Genomic DNA, 20,938 nt, shown 5'->3' on the forward strand with positions numbered 1-20,938 from the left:
GTGCTGGGTGGGTTTGAATTTCTTCATGGTCTGCATCCCAACTGTCCTGACCATAATCCGGCCAGGGCTCTCCTGATAAAGAGACACTTTAGCGAATTCAGGATGTCGCCAAAGGGCGAGTGCTGAAAGATTTCCTCAGCGGTGAACTCCATGATCGGTGCCCAATCGGATTCAATTGGCAGGGGCGCGGAAGGTTCGGAGTCCGGAGAGGATTCCGGCACCTTGGAGTCACGAGCTTCACAAAGGACAGGGTTGGTATTCGTCTCTATCGCCGTAGAGGTAGCAGCCCCCGAGGCGGGGTCCAGCCACCCGTCCTCGATCGGCGCAGTCGGCTCCGAGCTAAGGGTCGGAGTGGATACTTGTGCGGCCTCCAGGGCACTGTCCGGCAGCAGAGCTAGATCATGCCCATCGTGATAGTGCGGCATGCTTGGCTGTGGCTCGAACTCGTCGAAGATCAAGTCTCCGCGGACGTCAGCCGTATAGTTCAAACCTCCAAATCTGACCTGATGGCCAGGGGCGTAGCTTTCAATCTGCTCCAGATGGCCAAGTGAATTGGCCCGCAGTGCAATGCCGCCGAATATGAAGATCTGTCCGGGGAGAAAAGTCTCACCCTAGACCGCGTCGTTGTTGATGATCGAAGGATCCATCGGGCCTAAAGGTGATGACACATTGGAACTCTCAATGAAAGCACCAATGTCGGTGTCAAAACTGGCGGATCTCGGGTAGGGGGTCCCGAACTGTGCGTCTAGGCGGATGGTAACATGAGACAAGGGACATGATGTGTTTACCCAGGTTCGGGCCCTCTCGATGGAGGTAAAACCCTACTCCTGCTTGATTAATATTGATGATATGGGTAGTACAAGAGTAGATCTACCACGAGATCAAAGAGGCTAAACCCTAGAAGCTAGCCTATGGTATGATCGTTGTTCTACCTACGGACTAAAACTCTCCGGTTTATATAGACACCGAAGAGGGTTAGGGTTACACAGAGTTGGTTACAATGGTAGGAGATCCACATATCCATATTGCCAAGCTAGCCTTCCACGCCAAGGAAAGTCCCATCCGGACACGAGACGAAGTCTTCAATCTTGTATCTTCATAGTCTACGAGTCCAGCCAACGGTGATAGTTCGGCTATCCGGACACCCCCTAGTCTAGGACTCCCTCAAGTACAATCAACGACAATTTGATTGGTCAAGAACCAGCTCATGTTCAAAAATGACGTCTGAGCCAGAAGGATGAATCCTAATTGCGACTGATGATTGCGAACATCCGCATCATATTGAATCAATGGTCTCAAATTGATAGTGCAAAGAATGTCAATGAATAATGCTAGGCATTTGGATTTAACCATAATGCAGGCAGACAAGAATTTCTAGAGCCATAGGCTGCAGAGAATTCTCTAAAGATCGGATAATATTTTGAAGAATTTCGTGAAACACCTGAACAACTGGGGAGAAACAAATCCTCGGTAAGTGTGAGGATTAATTTGTAGGTGTATTCAGGCATCAAGGAACTGCAAGGCAGTAGGCACAAAGGATTATTGAAACAGCGACGAGTATTTCAGGGTATCTTGTAATAACAAGACCAACCGGGGATGAATGTAAGAATGACAACTGCATGTAGTTATCCATAAGGGTTGACGGTGGAACGGGAATTGCAAACACAATGAACACAAGTTCTCCGGTTAACAACTGAGAGTATCTTCAGGGTCTTCTGGTGCAGCAGACGATCATCGGTAATAAGGTGCTCTCCGGGTGAAAGTGATAATGAGATCCTAATGTTAGATTTAGCAAAATTCATTTATCCCGAATAGAAGAGAGATCAGAGTCCGAGAGTATAGACGAGGAGTAAAAGATCCTAATACCACCCAATGGCGACGTTGGCCCGTAAGGCACACAACCATGTTAGTAAAAGTTTAGCAATGTCTAGACTCGACTTCGGCCACGGAGTTTGGAAGGGGGATTCCTACAGGCAGTCAGCTCTGATACCAACTTGTGACACCCCCGATTCAATCGTACACTAATCATGCACACAAACGTGTACGGTCAAAATCAGGGACTCACGGGAAGATATCACAACACAACTCTAAAACATAAGTAAGTTATACAAGCATCATAATACAAGCCAGGGGCCTCGAGGGCTCGAATACAAGTGCTTGATCATAGACGAGTCAGCGGAAGCAACAATATCTGAGTACAGACATAAGTAAACAAGTTTCCATAATATGGCTAGCACAAACTGGGATACAGATCGAAAGAGGCGCAGGCCTCCTGCCTGGGATCCTCCTATCTACTCCTGGTCTTCGTCAGCAGGCTGCATGTAGTAGTAGGCACCTCCGGTGTAGTAGGAGTCGTCGTCAACGGTGGCGTCTGGCTCCTGGGCTCCAGCATCTAGTTGCGGCAACCAGGTAGAAGGGAAAGGGGAAAAGGGGGGAGAAAAGGAACCGTGAGTACTCATCCAAAGTACTCGCAAGCAAGGAGCTACACTACATATGCATGGGTATATGTGTAAAGGGCCATATCAGTGGACTGAACTGCAGAATGCCAAAATAAGAGGGGGGATAACTAATCCTATCGAAGGCTACGCTTCTGGCAGCCTCCATCTTGCAACATGTAGAAGAGAGTAGACTGAAGTCCTCCAAGTAGCATCGCATAGCATAATCCTACCCGGCGATCCTTCCCTCGTCGCCCTGTGGAAAAGCGATCACCGGGTTGTCTGTGGAACTTGTTTGGGTGTGTTTTATTAAGTATCCGGTTCTAGTAGTCATAAGGTCAAGGTACAACTCCGGGTCGTCCTTTTACCGAGGGACACGGCTATTCGAATAGATAAACTTCCCTGCAGAGGTGCACCACATAACCCAACACGCCCGATCCCATTTGGCCGGACACACTTTCTTGGGTCATGCCCGGCCTCGGAAGATCAACACGTCGCAGCCCCACCTAGGCACAACAGAGAGGTCAGCACGCCGGTCTAAATCCTATGCGCGTAGGGGTCTGGGCCCATCGCCCATTGCACACCTGCATGTTGCGTACGCGGCCGGTGAGCAGACCTAGCAACCTCCATTACAAAGTAAGTTGCGTTACACAGTCCAACCCGGCGCGTGCCGCTCCGTCGCTGACGTCAAGAAGGCTTCGGCTGATACCACGACGTCGAGTGCCCATAACTGTTCCTGCGTAGTTGGTTAGTGCGTATAGGCCAGTTGCCAGACTCAGATCAAATACCAAGATCTCGTTAAGCATGTTATTATGAAGTAACCGTGGACGCCGACCAGGGCCAGGCCCACCTCTCGCCTAGGTGGTCTCAACCTGCCCTGTCGCTCCGCCACATAGTAACAGTCGGGGGCCGTCGGGAACCCAGGCCCACCTCTACCGGGATGGAGCCACCTGTCCTTTCAGCCCCCACATCGGAATCACTTGCGGGTACTCAACGAGCCAACCCGACTTTAGTCACCATCTGTATAGTATGTATATATGTATAGTATATACCTATGATCACCTCCTGAGTGATCTCGGCCCAATAGTATAGCAAGGCAGACTGACAAGAATGTAGGGCCAATGATGATAAACTAGCATCCTATACTAAGCATTTAGGATTGCGGGTAAGGTATCAATGACTGTAGCAACAATGATAGGCTATGCAACAGAATAGGAGTAACCGAACAGTAACATGCTACACTACTCTAATGCAAGCAGTAGAGGGTAGAATAGGCGATATCTGGTGATCAAAGGGGGGGCTTGCCTAGTTGCTCTGGCAAGAAGGACGAGTCGTCAACATCATAGTCGAACTGGGGGTCGCCGGCTGTCTCGGGGTCTGTCGGAAAGAAGTAATGGAGAGGGAACACAATAAATAACAAAGCAGTCAAAGCTTCACAAAGCATAACAAGACAATACGCGGTGTTCGGTGTGCCCTAACGTGGTAGTAGGTGATACCGGTGAAGGGGGGAAACAGTCGGGAAAGTATCCCCGGTGTTTCGCATTTTCGGACAGATGAACCGGAGGGGGAAAGTTGCGTGTTCGCTATGCTAGGGATGTGTGGCGGACAAACGGGCTGCGTATCCGGATTCTTCTCATCGTTCTGAGCAACTTTCATGTACACAGTATTTTCATCCGAGTTACGGATTATTTTATATTAATTTTTAAAGTTTTAGCTCATTTTCTAATTTATTTTAATTCGAAAATTTAATGTTAAATCGCTAGATGTACCCAGCACAGTGTACACAAAATGTACATTGGCTGACATGTGGGACCAGGGGGACCCAGTTGATCGGTCAAACTTTGACTGATCAACAGGGGTGGGGCCCCCTGTCATTGACTGCCTAGTTAACTAACTGGATTAGTTGGACTAACTAAGTAGTTAATAGGTTAATTGATAGGATTAATTAGGTTAGTTAATTCACTTAATTAGTTAATTTAATTAATATTTACTTTACTTTTTTTATTCTTCTTTTTTTTAACGTTCTCAGGGGCTGGGGCCCCCTTGTCATAGGCCCCTGGGGCCAAACCGGCGCTAACGGGTTGCGGGCAGCGGGCGGTGCTGGGCGACGAGCACCAGCCCACCCGACAGGGTACAGCGGTGCAAGGCTGGCGGGGAGCCGGCGAGTGGCCAGGGGGCGTGCAAGGCGGGCGAGGCCAGCGAGGCCGGCACGTGGGCGCGGGGCTGGGCGCGGGAAGGAGCCGAGCGGCGGCCGGGCGGTCGGCAGCAGGCAGTAGTGCCACAGCGGATGTAGGCGTAGGCAGGGGAGGTGAGGCGCGCGGCTAGAGCCGCCCGAGCGTAGCGGAGTACAGGGACTAGGCACGGCTGGACGGGATCGACGCAGTGAGCCCAACCGCGGCGACTGGAGTAGCATCATCGGCAACAACAAGTAGCAGCAGCGGATTGAGCAACGGAGGAAGGGGATCCACGACGGAGCTCACCTAGTAGGCGCATGGAGGCCCGTTGGGAGTTTAGGAGCAGCAACGATGGTGTATTCAACGGAGAGGCGCCGGTGATCAAAGAGGACGAAGCGCTCGGTCCCGGTGATGTAGAGGCGCAAAGCTCGAATGAGTCCTCATAGAGGACGTAGTGGACGACGACACATCTCCTAGGCGCGTTCTCGAGGCGTGGGAGCGACGGTAGCCGTGAGATCGACGGAGTCCATGGCGGCAGTGCTTCAGGCTCGTGGGGGGAAGGAGAGAGCGGCGCGAGGGAGATGGGAGAGTGAGCTAGGGTTCGTCAAGGGGGTTCGGGGAGCGGTCGCCATCAACCTAAAGGAGCCGGGGGTACTGGACGGCAGCCCCGTGGCCATCTTCGCCCATGGACGCGGTGCGCGCGTCCAGCGCGACGGGGGTGAACAGGAGAAGGAGAAGGGGTTAAGTGGGCCGTGTTTTCGGCTAATGGGCCAGAGGGCCTAGTAGATTAGTTTTGTTGTTATTTTTCTTTTGTCTTTTTTTCCTTTTGTTTAATTTTTCTTTTCTGTTATCTGTATTATTTTAGTTCCTCTTTTATTTTAGTTTTACAGACCATAGAAGTAGTCCCTAATTTAGTGTTAATAAATAGGCTACTGCCACATAAGTTTGGGAAACAAAATAAAATAGTTTAATATTTTATTTATTGTAAAAGGCATTCAACTAATTGTTTTTGCTACTATTTGAAACATTTTAGAGTATTTTACACTTTTATAAAAGTGTGGTTTCTCCACCATACTTACCTATGCATTATTTGGCTCAGCCCGAACATTTTAGTTTTAATATTCAAAAACTTTTATTGTTTGCCTGATTTTGAATTTGAATTTGAATCAGTTTCGAACTAACACGAGATTAGCAACAATAATCAAGGTGACGTGGCATCATTAGTAGAGAGTTACTGTAGCTTAATTATCCGGGCGTCACAGGTGTACCGGGATGTGCAATGATCAAGAGTGACATGTATAAAAAATATGAACGGTGGCCAGACCACAAATACTATGCCAACTACATGATCATGCAAAGCAATATGACAATGATGGTATGTGTCATAATAAACGAACGGTGGAAGTTGCATGGCAATATATCTCGAAATGGCTATGGAAATGCCATAATAGGTAGGTATGGTGGCTGTTTTGAGGAAGGATATATGGTGTGTTTAATGCGTTGACGAAAGTTGCGCGGTACTAGAGAGGATAGCAATGGTGGAAGGGTGAAAGTGCGTATAATCCATGGACTCAACATTAGTCAAAAAAGAACTCACATACTTATTGCAAAAATTTATTAGCCATCAAAGCAAAGTACTAACACGCATGCTCCTAGGGGGATAGATTTGTAGGAAAAGACCATCGCTCATCCCCGACTGCCACTCATAAGGAAGACAATAAAAAATAAATCATGCTCCGACTTCATCACATAACGGTTCACCATACGTGCATGCTTCAGGAATCACAAAGCTTAACACAAGTAATATCACCATCTTTATATCTCAAAACAAATGCAAGGAATCAAACTTCTCATATATTCGATGCTCTTTATATGAAAGTTTTTAATTATATCCCTCTTGAATACCCATCATATTTGGACTAAATTCATAGGCTAAGAAAATTTCCATACTATTTGTAAGACTCTCAAAATAATATAAGTGAAGTACGAGAGTTCATGACAAATTACTCCAAAAAGATATAAGTGAAGATCAATGAGTAGTTAAATAATTAAGTAGCTATGTGAAGACTCTCTCTCATAAATAAAATCTAAGATCTTAAGTACTTTATTCAAACATCAAGCAAAACAAAAATAAAATGACATTCCAAGGATAGCACATATCATGTGAAGAAGCAAAAACTTAGGCTCAACCGAGGCTGACCGATAATTCTTGATGGAGAAAGGTGGGATGCGAACCGGGGCTTTCCCAAGCTTAGATGCTTGAGACTTCTTGAAATATTATTTTGGTATGCCTTGGGCATCCCCAAGCTTGAGCTTTTGTGTGTCCTTAATTCCTTTTATATCACAGTTTCCCTAAATCTCAAAAACTTCATCCACACAAAACTCAACAAGAACTCGTGAGATAAGTTAGTTTAAATCAAATGCAAAACCTTACCATCCTCTACTGTAGAAAATCACTAAAATTATTATTCAACATTGCATACTAAATCCCTCTGCATATTTCATACTCCCATCCTTAAATAGAATCATTAAACAAGCAAACATATGCAAACAATGCAAACATAACATGAATTTGTCTAAACAGAACAGTCTTTAAAGAATGCAAGAATATTCATACTTATCTAACTCCAAAAATTCTGAAAAGTTACCACACTGTAGATTTTTTTACTCATTGTGTAAAAATTTCAAGATTTTATCATTTTCTGACTATTCATAAATATTCACACAATGATAGAAAACTTTCTGTTTTCAAAATAACAACATATAGACTTGCAAAATAAGCATGGTAAAGGCTATACTTGACCTTTTTATTGAACTAAAAGATGCAAAAAATTATTATAAAACTCATATCACGTGGTGAATAAAAATATAGCCTCAAGTCATTTTACCGATGGATTGAAGACAAAAGAGGGGATGCCATCCGGGGCATCCCCTAGCTTAGATGCTCGGTTTTCCTTTAATATTACCTTGGGATTCCTTGGGAATCCCCAAGCTTAGGCTCTTGCCACTCCTGAGTCCGTTTTCCATCAAAACTTTACCCAAAACTTGAAAAATTCACAACACAAAACTCAACAGAAAACTCGTAAGCTCCGTTAGTATAATAAAGCAAATCACCAGTTAGGTACTGTTGAGAACTCATTCTAAATTCATATTGGTGTTATATCTACAGTATTCCAACTTCTCCATGGTTCATACCGTCCGATACTACTCATAGATTCATCAAAATAAGCAAACAACACATAGAAAACAGAATCTGTTTAAAACAGAACAGTCTGTAGTAATCAGGAAACTTTGTATACTTCTGTAACTCCAAAAATTCCGAAAAATTAGGACAACCTAGAAAATTTGTATATAAATCTTCTGTAGAAAATTCAGATCAACATCACATTTCTGGGAGTTTTTAAAATTCTGCCACTGAGTGCAAATGTTTCTGTTTTTCAGCAAGATCAAATCAACTATCACCATAGACCATCCCAAAGGTCTTACTTGGCAATTTATTGAAACAAAATCTTTAAAACATGATTACTATAGTATCATAATCATGTGAACACACCAAAAATAGTATGTATAAAGATTGGGTTGTCTCCAACAAGCGCTTTTCTTTAATGCCTTTTTAGCTAGGCATGTTGATTTCAATGACGCTCACATAAAAGATAAGAATTGAAACATAACAGGAGCATATGACTAGCACATTTAAGTCTAACCCACTTCCTATTCATAGGGATTTTGTGAGCAAACAATTTATTGGAGCAAGAATCAACTAGCAAAGGAAAGTAAAACAAGCAAAACTTCAAGATTTTCAACACATAGAGAGGAAACTTGATATTATTGAGATATGTAAAAGCATATGTTCCTCTCTCATAATAATTTTCAGTAGCATGATGAAGGAATTCAACAATATAACCATCACATAAAGCATTATTTTCATGATCCACAAGCATAGAAATTTTACTACTCTCCACATAAGCAATATTCTTCTCATTCATAATAGTGGGAGCAAATTCAGCAAAATAACTATCACGGGACACTTGATTCACATAATAAATTTGAGCATTAAAATCATGATGAGAAGTTTCATGGTTATCATTATTCTTTATAGCATACATGTCATCACAATAATCATCCTAGATAGCAACTTTTTATCATAATCATTGAAACCTCTTCCAAAATAGTGGATTCATCACTAAATAAAGGCATGACCTATCCAAATCCACTTTTGTCAACATAATCATCAAAAATAGGAGGCATGATATCATCATAGTAAATTTACTCATCAAAACATGCGGAACAAAAATATCATCTTCATCAAAGATAGCACCCCCAAGATTATGGCTTTGCATATCAGTAACATCATAGATATTCAAAGAGTCCATACTAACAACATTGCAATCATACTCATCATTCAAATATTTAGTGGAAGACATTGTATTAACTTCTTTCTCTAACACCTGAGCACAATTTTCCTTTCCATAATTTTCATGAAAGACATTAAAAAGATGAAGCATGTGAGGCAACCTCAATTCCTTTTTTGTAATTTTATTTTATAGACTAAACTAGTGATAAAACAAGAAACTAAAAGATTCGATTGCAAGATGTAAAGATATACCTCCCCAGCAATAGTACCAGAAAAGAGCTTGATGTCTACTACACAACCTTTCTTCTTGTAGACGTTGTTGGGCCTCCAAGTGCAGACTTTTGTAGGACAGTAGAAAATTTCCCTCAAGTGGATGACCTAAGGTTTATCAATCCGTGGGAGGCGTAGGATGAAGATGGTCTCTCTCAAACAACCATGTATCCAAATAACATAGAGTCTCTTGTGTCCCCAACACACTCAATACAATGGTAAATTGTATAGGTGCACTAGTTCGGCGAAGAGATGGTGATACAAGTCTAATATGGATAGTACATATAGGTTTTCATAATACGAAAATATAAAAACAGCAAGGTAGCAAGTATTAAAAGTGAGCAAAAACAATATTGCAATGGTTGGAAACAAGACCTAGGGTTCATACTTTAACTAGTGCAAAATCTCTCAACAATGATAACATAATTGGATCATATAACAATCCGTCAATGTGCAACAAAGAATCACTCCAAAGTTTCTATCAGAGAACGTAGGACGAAGACGTGCATCAACCCCTATGCATAGGTTACCCCAATGTCACCTCGGGAATCCGTGAGTTGACTTCCAAAACAAACATCAAGTGAATTAATAGAACACCCCATTATCACCACTGGTATCCCACGCAAGACATACATCAGGTGTTCTCAAATCCATATAGTATTCAATCTCATAATAGTGAAACCTCAAAGGTAAAACTCAATTCATCACAAGAAGGTAGAGGGGGAGAAACACCATATGATCCTACTATAATAACAAAGCTCGCGGTACATCAAGATCATGTAGAATAAAGAACATGAGAGAGAGATAGAGAGAGAGAGAGATCAAACACATAGATACTAGTACATACCCTCAGCCCCGATGGTGAACTACTCCCTCCTCGTCATGGTGACCGCCGGGATGATGAACATGGCCTCCGGTGATGGTTTCCCTCTCCGGCAGGGTGCCAGAATGGGCTCCTGATTGTTTTTTCATGGCTACAGATGCTTGCGGTGGCGGAACTTCTGATCTAGGGTTCTTTTCGGAGGTTTCTATATTTATAAGAATTTTTGGGGCCGAAAACAAGTCAAGGAGGTGCCCGAGGGGCCCACAAGCCCTCAAGCGCGCCCTGCAGGGTAGGGTGCACCCCCTGGCTTTGGACTCCTCGGGACTCTCCTAGTCCAGCTCTGGTGCTTCGGGAGTCTCTTTTGGTCCATAAAAAATCATCGTAAATTTTTAGCCCATTCCGAGAACTATTATTTCTGCACAAAACGACACCACGGTAGTTCTGTTGCAAACAACGTCAGTCTGGCTTACTTCTAATCAAATCATACCAAGACCATATAAAATGTTGCAAACATGGCATGAATACTTCATAAATTATAGATACGTTGGAGACGTATCACTCCTACCGATTCACTAGAACAATATTTTCTAGACCATGAAAATGACATCCACTTGCATGAGAGAAATGAAATAGATAAAAATTTCTTTGAACAAAAACCTCTGCTTAAAAACAATACGCGTTGAAACTCTAGGAGATCCACCTCCCCCTAAAGGTGATCATGTGTTTGAATTAAGACAATTGCCAAACACTTTGAGATATGCTTATCTTCATGAGAAAAAGATATATCATGTTATTATTAGTGCTAACCTTTCAGAACATGAAGAAGAAAGATTACTAAAAATTCTGAAGAATTGCCGTGCTGCTATTGGATATACTCTTGATGATCTTAATGGCATTAGTCCCACTATATGTCAGCATAAGATTAGTATGGAGCCTGATGCTAAACCCGTTGTTTATCATCAACGACATTTTAATCCTATGATGAAAGAAGTGGTAAGAACTCAAATACAAAAGCTTTTGGAAGCTGGCATAATCCATCCCATAGCTGATAGTAGATGGGTAAGTCTTGTTCATTATGTCCCTAAGAAGGGAAGTATTACTGTTGTTCCTAATGATAAAAATGAACTTATTCCACAAAGAATTATTACCGGCTATAGAATGGTAATTGATTTTAGAAAATTAAATAAAGCTACTAGAAAAGGTCATTACCCTCTACCTTTTATTGATCAAATGCTAGGAAGATTGTCTAAGCACACACACTTTTGTTTTCTTGATGGACATTCTGTTTTTTCTCAAATACCTGTTTCACAACCTGATCAAGAGAAAACCACTTTTACTTTCCCTTTTGGAACTTATGCTTAGAGACATATGCCTTTTGGTTTATGCAATGCACCTGCTACCTTTCAAAGATGTATGACTACTATATTCTCTGATTTTTGTGAAAAGATTGTAGAGGTTTCATTGATGATTTTTCTGTTTATGGAACTTCTTTTGATGATTGCTTAAGCAACCTTGATCGAGTTTTGCACAGATGTGAACAAACTAATCTTGTCTTGAATTAGGAGAAGTGCCAATTTATTGTTAATGAAGGTATTGGCTCGGGGCGTAAGATTTTAGGACGAGGTATTGAGGTGGATAAAGCTAAAGTTGATGCAATTGAGAAAATGCCATGTCCTAAAGATATTAAAGGTATTCGTAGTTTCCTTGGTCATGCTGGTTTCTATATGGGGTTTATTAAAGACTTCTCTAAAATTTCTAGGCCTCTTACAAATCTATTATAAAAGGGTGTTCCCTTTGTTTTTGGTGATGATTGTGTAGAAGCCTTTGAAACACTTAAGAAAGCCCTAACTTCTGCACCTATAGTTCAACCACCTGATTAGAACTTACCTTTTGAAACTTCGTGTGATGCTAGTGATTATGTTGTGGGTGCTGTTCTAGGAGAAAGAGTTGAAAAGGAATTAAATGTTATCCACTATGCTAGCAAAACTCTAGACGGTTCTCAAAGAAATTATGCTACTACTGAAAAATAATTTTTAGCAGTTGTGTTTTCTTGTTATAAATTCAGATCTTACATTGTTGATTCCAAAGTGATTGTTCACACTGATCATGCTGCTATAAAATATCTTATGGAAAAGAAAGATGCTAAACCTAGACTCATTAGGTGGGTTCTCTTATTACAAGACTTTTGATTTACATATCACTGATAGAGAAGGAGCTGAGAACCTCATCGTTGATAACTTGTCAGTGTTAGAAAATATTCTTGATGACCCACTACCTATTGATGATAGCTTTCCTGATGAGCAACTATCTGCAATAAATGTTTCTCATAATACTCGTTGGTATGCTGATTATGTCATTATATTGTTGCTAAGTTTATACCACCTAGTTTCACATACCAACAGAAGAAAAAAAATCTTCTATGATTTAAGACATTACTTTTGGGATGACCCACATCTTTATAAAGAAGGGGTAGATGGTATTATTAAACGTTGTGTCCCTGAGCATGAACATGAACAAATCCTATGAAAATTTCACTCCGAAGTTTATGGAGGACATCATGCGGGAGATTGAAATGCTCATAAGGTATTGCAATCTAGTGTTTATTGGCCTACTCTCTTCAAGGATGCTCGTAAGTTTGTTTTATCTTGTGGTGAATGTCAAGGATAGGTAATACTGGTAAGCATCAAGAAATGCCTATGAATTATTCACTTGCTGTTGAACCATTTGATGTTCGGGGTTTTGATTATATGGGACCTTTTGCTTCCTCTAATGGGTGTACACATATTTTGGTTGCTGTTGGTTATGTTACTAAGTGGGTAGAAGCTATTCCAACTAGTAGTGCTGTTCATAACACTTCCATTAAAATGCTTAAAGAAGTTACTTTACCAAGGTTTGGAGTCCCTAGATATTTAATGACTAATGGTGGTTCACACTTTATTAATGGTGCTTTCCATAAAATGCTTGCTAAGTATGATGTTAACCATAGAATTGCTTCACCTATCACCCTCAATATAGTGGTCAAGTTGAACTTGGAAATAGAGAAATAAAGTTAATATTACAAAAGGCTGTCAATAGGTCCCCAAAGAATTTTTCTGAGAAATTGGATGATGCCCTTTGTGGCCTATAGAACAGCTTATAAAAATCCTATGGGTATGTCTCCATATAAGATTGTTTATGGAAAGGCTTGTTATTTGCCTCTTAAGTTAGAACATAAAGCATATTGGGAAATTAAAGTACTCAATTATGATTTCAAACTTGCTGGTGAAAAGAGGTTATTTGATATTAGCTCACTAGTTGAATGGAGAACCCAAGCTTATGAAAATGCCAAACTATTCAAATAAAGAGTTAAATGGTGGCTTGACAAAAGAATCCAAAAGCGGGAATTCAAAGTTGGTGAATATGTTCTCTTGTACAACTCTCATTTTAGATTTTTTGCAAGAAAAATTCTCTCCAAATGGGAAGGACCATATATTATCGAAGAGGTTTATCGTTTTGGAGCCATTAAGATCAATAATGCCGAAGGCACTAATCCAAGGTGGTCAATGGGCAAAGAATTAAGCACTATATCTCATGTACGTCTATTAATGTTGAAAGCATTCTTATCCACACCATGACACCGGAGGAGCACATAAAAGAAACCTTCTAGAACACTCCAAAATCCTGAAAAAGAGGAGGTACGTGATATGGTAAGTAAATGGACTCCAAAAAATCCGCAAAAATATTTCCTGTCAGTTTTGGAATATTACAAAAATTAGGAAAAATAAGAAATAACTAGGAAGGCAACCAGGAGGGAACGATACACCAGGGCGCGCTTGCCTTGCCTGGCGCGCCCAGGTGGGTTGTGCCCACCTCGGTAACCTTCCCGACTCCGTTCTCCTTCTGTTTTTATTGTTTCCCAAGATAAAAAATCTTTATATACCCCCTGGACGTATTGACCACCGTATCACAGAGAAATCTTCTGTTCTTGTTTCTTGTTGTTTTCTGACACATCTAAAAATATATCGTCTCAAGATTCGTAGGAAGAGAGCCATGTTTCTCACCAACCTCTCGATCCAAATGTCTTTAAGAAGACCTTCCCATATTTTTGGTTTATAGAGGAGGAGGAGGAGGAGGACACCTATATGGAGGATGCATCCTCGGATGAAGATAAAGTTCTATTGTCTCAACCTGGAGATACGCACGTGAGGCTTAAGAAGTCAAGCCTCCCCAGCAAAACTAAAACACAATCTATCCCTCCTCATTTTCTGCAGGATAGCAGGGAAGCATTATGCAAAAAGATATTAAAGCTTGAGCTAGAGAATGAGGATATGAGGGATGATAATTTTAGCCTCTGGCGCAAGCTGGATAAGCTCGCTACTACTTTAACACCACCACCTTCTTCACCAACAAAGGAGACTTGAGTACGTGCTATGGGCACTCCCCTTGGCTTGTGCCAAGCTTGGGGGAGATGCCCCGGTATCATATCACCATCACTTTTATTTGCTTTACCTATCTTAGTTCGATCTTAGTAATCTCATGAATTAGTTGAATAAAAGTTTAGCATGGTTTATTTTCGAGTCTTAGTTTCGTGATCCATCTATCTATGTAATCGAGTGAAAATTATATAATAAAGTTTAGTTTGAGTTTTGTTTCTTTATTTTTATGCTTCAATCAAAATAAAAGAAAATAATGAAAAAGATCATATGCTAATCTTATGTTAAGTAATGACATCACATGATGAAAAGTACAAGTGGTAAAATTTGTTGAAAGTTGACAAACATAGCATTGGTCAATGATGCAATTCATGAAAGAATTAATAAGGGAAGAGAAGATCTACATGAAAATACATTATCTTGGACATCTTTTATGGTTGTGAGCCCCCATCAAATATTATATGCCAAAATTGTTGACATTGGACAAGGAAGACAACATAATGATTTAGGTTTGTTCATATTCACATAGAAGTTATATTGTCATAGATCCTTCAGCATGTGGTGCTTGCTCAATATCTTTGCTAGCCAAAAATTCACACTAAGTAGATATACTACTTGTGCATCCAAAATCCTTATACCCAAAATCTTGTTTTGAGAGTTGCTACTTCTTGAGCTTGCGTTGGTTTTTCCCTTGAAGAGGAAAGGGTGATGCAGCAAAGTAGAGATAAGTATTTCCCTCAGTTACACAACCAAGGTATCAATCCAGTAGGAGGTACAAGCAAGTCCCCAATCTATGCACCTGCACAAACAATCAAACACTTGCACCCAACGTGATAAATGGGTTGTCAATCCCATCACGGTCAATTGCAAAGGTGAGATCTGATAGAGATAGGTATAAAAGATTGCTAAAACGCAAAACAAATTAAAAGTAGATAAATTGCAGTAAGATATTTTTGGTATTTTTGGTTTATATATCTAAAAATATATAATGGAAAATAGACCCGGGGGCCATAGGTTTCACTAGAGGCTTCTCTCTTGAAGGCAAATAATATGGTGGGTGAACAAATTACTGTGGAGCAATTGATAGAAAAGCGCAATATCCAAGGCAATGGTTATACATATAGGCATCACGTCCATGTCAAGTAGACCAACTCCTGGCTGCATCTACTACTATTACTCCACACATCGACCGCTATCTAGCATGCATCTAGAGTATTAAGTTCATAAAGAACGGAGTAACGCCTTATGTAAGATGACATGATGTAGAGGGATAAACTCAAGCAATATGATGAAAACCCCATATTTTTATCCTGGATGGCAAACAATGCAATACGTGCCTCGCTACCCCTACTTTGTCACTGGGTGAGGACACCATAAGATTGAACCCAAAACTAAGCACCTCTCCCATTGCAACAAATACCAATCTACTTCACCAAACCAAACCGATAATTCAAAGAGAAATACAAAGATATCAAATCATCATATAAGAATTTAGAGAAGATTCAAATAATATTAATAGATAATCTGATCATAAATCCACAATTCATCGGATCTCGACAAACACGCCGCAAAAGAAGATTATGTTGGATAGATCTCCAAGAACATTGAGGAGAACATGGTATTGAAGAACATAGAGAGAGAAGAAGCCATCTAGCTACTAGCTATGGACCCGTAGGTCTGAGGTAAACTACTCACGCTTCATTGGAAGGAAAATAGGGTTGATGTAGATGCCCTCGATGATCGGATCCCCCTTTGGAAGATCACCAGAAAAGGCCCCAAGATGGGATCTCACAAGAACAGAAGGTTGCGGTGGCGGAAACGTATTTTTGTGGATGCTTCTAAGGGTTTAGGAATATTTGAATTTATAGGCCAAGGTAGGAGGTTAGGGGGTCTCCAAGGGGCCACAAGCCCTAGGGGCGCCCCCCTGGGGCACGCCCCCTGGCTTTTCGTCTCCTCAAGGGTCTTCTGACTTGACTCCAAGTCCCACGTGTGTCTTCTGGTCCAAGAAAAATTATCGCAAAGTTTTATTCTGTTGGGACTCCGTTTGATATTCCTTTTCCACGAAACTCAAAAACAAGGAAACGACAGAAACTGGCACTGGGCTCTAGGTTAATAAGTTAGTCCCAAAAATAATAAAAAATAGCGTAATAATGCATATAAAACATCCAAAAAAGATAATATAATAGCATGGAACAATGAAAAATTATAGATACGTTGGAGACGTATCAAGCATCCCCAAGCTTAATTCCTTCTTGTCCTCGAGTAGGTAAATGATAAAAACAAATTTTTTGATGTGGAATGCTACCTAACATATTTATCCATGTAATTTTATTTATTGTGGCATGAATATTCGGATCCATCAGATTCAAAACAAAAGTTTAATATTAACATAAAAACAATAATACTTCAAGCATACTAACAAAGCAATCATGTCTTCTCAAAATAACATGGCCAAAGAAAGTTATCCCTACAAAATCATATAGTCTGGCTATGCTCCATATTCATCACACAAAGTATTAAATCGTGCACAACCCTGATGACAAGCCAAGCAATTGTTTCATACTTTTGATGTTCTCAAACCTTTTCAGTTTTCATGCAATACATTAGTGGGAGCCATGGATATAACACTATAGGTGGAATATAATATGGTGGTTGTTGAGAAGACAAAAAAGAAGGAAATAGTCTCACATCAACTAGGCGTATCAAGAAGCTATGGAGATGCCCATCGATAGATATCAATGCGAGTGAGTAGCGATTGCCATGCAACGGATGCACTAGCACTACAAAAAACACTTCCGCGATGATACGTATTTGTCACAGTACATCCATGATGATTTTATGACAGAATCAAGATAGTCATACTTGTGCTGTCGTAGAAGTGTTCCATGACATTACCAAAATTATCATCGAAGTGTCCACTTCCATGACAATAAATCACGCGTCATAGAGTTGCTTTCGTCAAGGGTAACCGACACATGGCATCCACCGCAACGAGTCACCGTTAAGCTATCGGGTTCCGGTTTGGATCCGATAACCCGTTAATAGCCCGGACCAATGGGGATTTTCCACATGTAAAATTCTCAATGGCCAGAGGAACCACGTGTCGGCTCACAGTTGGGACAGATGTCATCCACTCATTGGACCGAAGGAGCCCATGATATGTAGACACATGGCACGGACCAACAGAGGCACATCCCTGTGAAAAGGCTGGCCCGTTTGACTTGGTCAAAGGGTAGCGGGCCAGCCCAAGGAAAGCTTGTTAACGGCATGTTCACATATAGCCCATTTATAGCCCGCTAACTCATGACCCATTATGGCCTATCCTTCTTAGGCCCAATAGCGTCATCTAGGACATCCAATACGATTCCATCCCATTGTAACTTCCGGTCCATGTATGGCCCATGATGTCTTTCGGACCATATGAGGCCCTTTCTAACTCTTGGCCCATTAACGGCCCGTGGTGAAACTGGCCTGTAATGAACAGTGTATCACTTTATACCCATTAATTCCATTGGGCCGTTTCCAGCCCGTGTTATCTTTCGCCCTTCTCAGGGCCCATTTATTCTTTGGCTCATTTCCAGCATTCGGTTACTTACGGCCCGTTACAGCCTTTTCTGCTTGTGGGCCAAATTAAGCCCGTGGTTACAGTCGGCCCGTTTGTGGCCCGTTAATCTGTTGGACCATTTTCATAGCGTCATCAAATACGACTGATTAACAATGACCCGTTATGGTCGGCCCATGAACGGATGATTCCAACTCTAGCCCATTTACAATCCATAATGCAGTCCGTTATTATTGGCCCATGTTTGGCCAATCGATCACACGGTCCGTAGAAGGCCCATTGATGCTACGATACATAGAAGGCCCATTGTTTCTACAACCCGTAGAAGCCCATTGTTTCTATGGCCCTTAGGATGCCCATGGTCACTGTAGTAAATATGTAGCCCATGGTTATTGTGGCCTAGTTTAAAAAAATAGGTTATTGCAGCCACTAGCAAACCGCAAAAAAGAACTGCACCGACTACAAGCAAATAAATAAACAAGATAATAAGGAAATAAACAAGCAAGCAACTTACGCTAGGCTATCACGGCTATTACACATATTACATCCGCTGGGTATCAAAGTCCACCACCAGTGCAAACATAGGGAACAAAGTAGCATATCACATACACTGGTTGTCAAAGTTGGCGACCAGTGCAAATAAACGCCGCAGCAAAAACAAGTCCAGAACTAAAATCACTTCAGAAGATCTCAAGAAACAATATCCTAGGTACCATTATACTAGCAAGATGCTTAGAAAGCTTGTTAACTTTCTATTGTTTGGCGCTTAAATCCTCAAGCGCTTGCTGTTGCACCAAAAAGTATGCATCTGAATTCTGCAGGGACTTCCTCGGTCCTTCCGCTTCTTGCTGTAGCACAACAGGAAACAAACATATATCTATGTACTATGGTCACTTTATTGTCCATATCATTCTAGTTTATGTTGCCAAATCAAGATAAAGACACTGTTCAAATCATATATTTTGAGACACAGTAGCATAGACAGAATATAAGTGTGAGAAACTACACAACACTGGCAACACTTGTAATGTGCATCACATCAGAACATAACTGTTTATACAACTGAAACTGAAATCAACATAGAGCAAGAAGTTAGAACAGAAATCCTGTTAAAGAAATAGGTTTAAAACATACCTATTGCGCAATTGGAGTTTCAATTGGATCCTTCAAATTCGAAAGTAGTTGGTATGAGTAAATACAGTGATGCAACAACAAAGGAGTATGGACCATAGCTACGGAATCTGACCTGAGAACAGTTGCTCTTCTTCTTTAAACATGGAGTTTGGGTTCGCTGTGATGGTTGATACGTCTCCAACATATCCATGACTTTTGATATTCCATGCTGTTATATTATCATTCTTGGATGTTTTACAATCATTTTATGGTCATTTTATATCATTTTTTGGTACTAACCTATTGACATAGTGCCAAGTGCCAGTTGCTATTTTCTGCATGTTTTTTACATTGCAGGAAATCAATATCAAACGGAGTCTAAATGCAGCGAAACTTTTTGTGGATTTTTTGGACCAGAAGACATCCGGTGGGCCGGAGAAGCACCGGGGGGTGGGGTACCCCGAGGGGAGCACAACCCACCAGGGCGTGCCCGGGGGCCCAGGCGCGCCCAGGTGGGTTGTGCCCATCTCAAGTGCCCCTGAACCGCCTCTTTACTCTATAAATACCCCAATATTCCATAAACCCTAGGGGAGTCGACGAAAATCAATTCCAGCCACCGCAAGTTATAGAAACACCAGATCCAATCTAGATACCATCATGGAGGGGTTCATCATGCCCATTGGTGCCTCTCCGATGATGCGTGAGTAGTTCTTTGTAGACCTATGGGTCCGTAGTTACTAGATAGATGGCTTCCTCTCTCTCTCTCTCTCTCTCTCTCTCTCTCTCTCTCTTTTGATTCTCAATACAATGGTCTCTTGGAGATCCATATGATGTAGCTCTTTTTGCGGTGTGTTTGTTGGGATCCGATGAACTTTGAGTTTATGATCAGGTCTATCTTTTTACCCATGAAAGTTATTTGAGTCTTCTTTGATCTCTTATATGCATGATTGCTTCTCGCCTCGTATTTCTTCTCCAATATTTGGGTCTTTTGGCCAACTTGATCTATTTATCTTGCAATGGGAAGAGGTGCTTTTGTGATGGATTCAATCTTATGGTGCTTGAGCCTAGTGACAGAAGGGGAATCGACACGTATGTATAGTTGCCATTAAGGATAACAAGATGGGGTCTATTTCTACATAAATAGATCTTGTCTACATCATGTCATCATTCTTATTGCATTACCCCGTTTCTCCATGCACTTAATACACTAGATGCCTGCTGGATAGCGGTTGATGTGTGGAGTAATAGTAGTAGATGCATGCAGGAGTCGGTCTACTAATATTGGACATGATGCCTATATAATGATCATTGCCTGGATATCGTCATGATTATTTGAAGTTCTATCAATTTCCCAATAGTAATTTTTTCACCAACCGTTTGCTATTTTTCTTGAGAGAAGGCACTAGTGAAACCTACGACCCCTGGGTTCTTTTTTATTATATTTGCCTTTGTGATCTATTTTCCTTTGCTTTTATTTTCAGATTTATTAAACCAAAAATACAAAAATACCTTGTTGCACTTTATTTTATTTGGCGTTCGATCTATCAATATTTACAACTCTCTCGCGTCCGTTTGCCAATTTCTGGTACCGTTACCCAAAAGGGATTGGCAATCCCTTTAATACGTCAGGTTGCGAGTATTTGTTATTTGTGTGCAAGTGTTGTTTACGTAGTGTTGCTTGGTTCTCCTACTGGTTCGATAACCTTGATCTCATAACTGAGGGAAATACCTACCATCGTTGTGCTGCATCATCCCTTCCTCTTCGGGGAAATACCGACATAGTCCTAGCATACAT

Source organism: Triticum dicoccoides, chromosome 3B, assembly GCF_002162155.2.
Source record: "Triticum dicoccoides isolate Atlit2015 ecotype Zavitan chromosome 3B, WEW_v2.0, whole genome shotgun sequence".
Classification (NCBI taxonomy): domain Eukaryota; kingdom Viridiplantae; phylum Streptophyta; class Magnoliopsida; order Poales; family Poaceae; genus Triticum; species Triticum dicoccoides.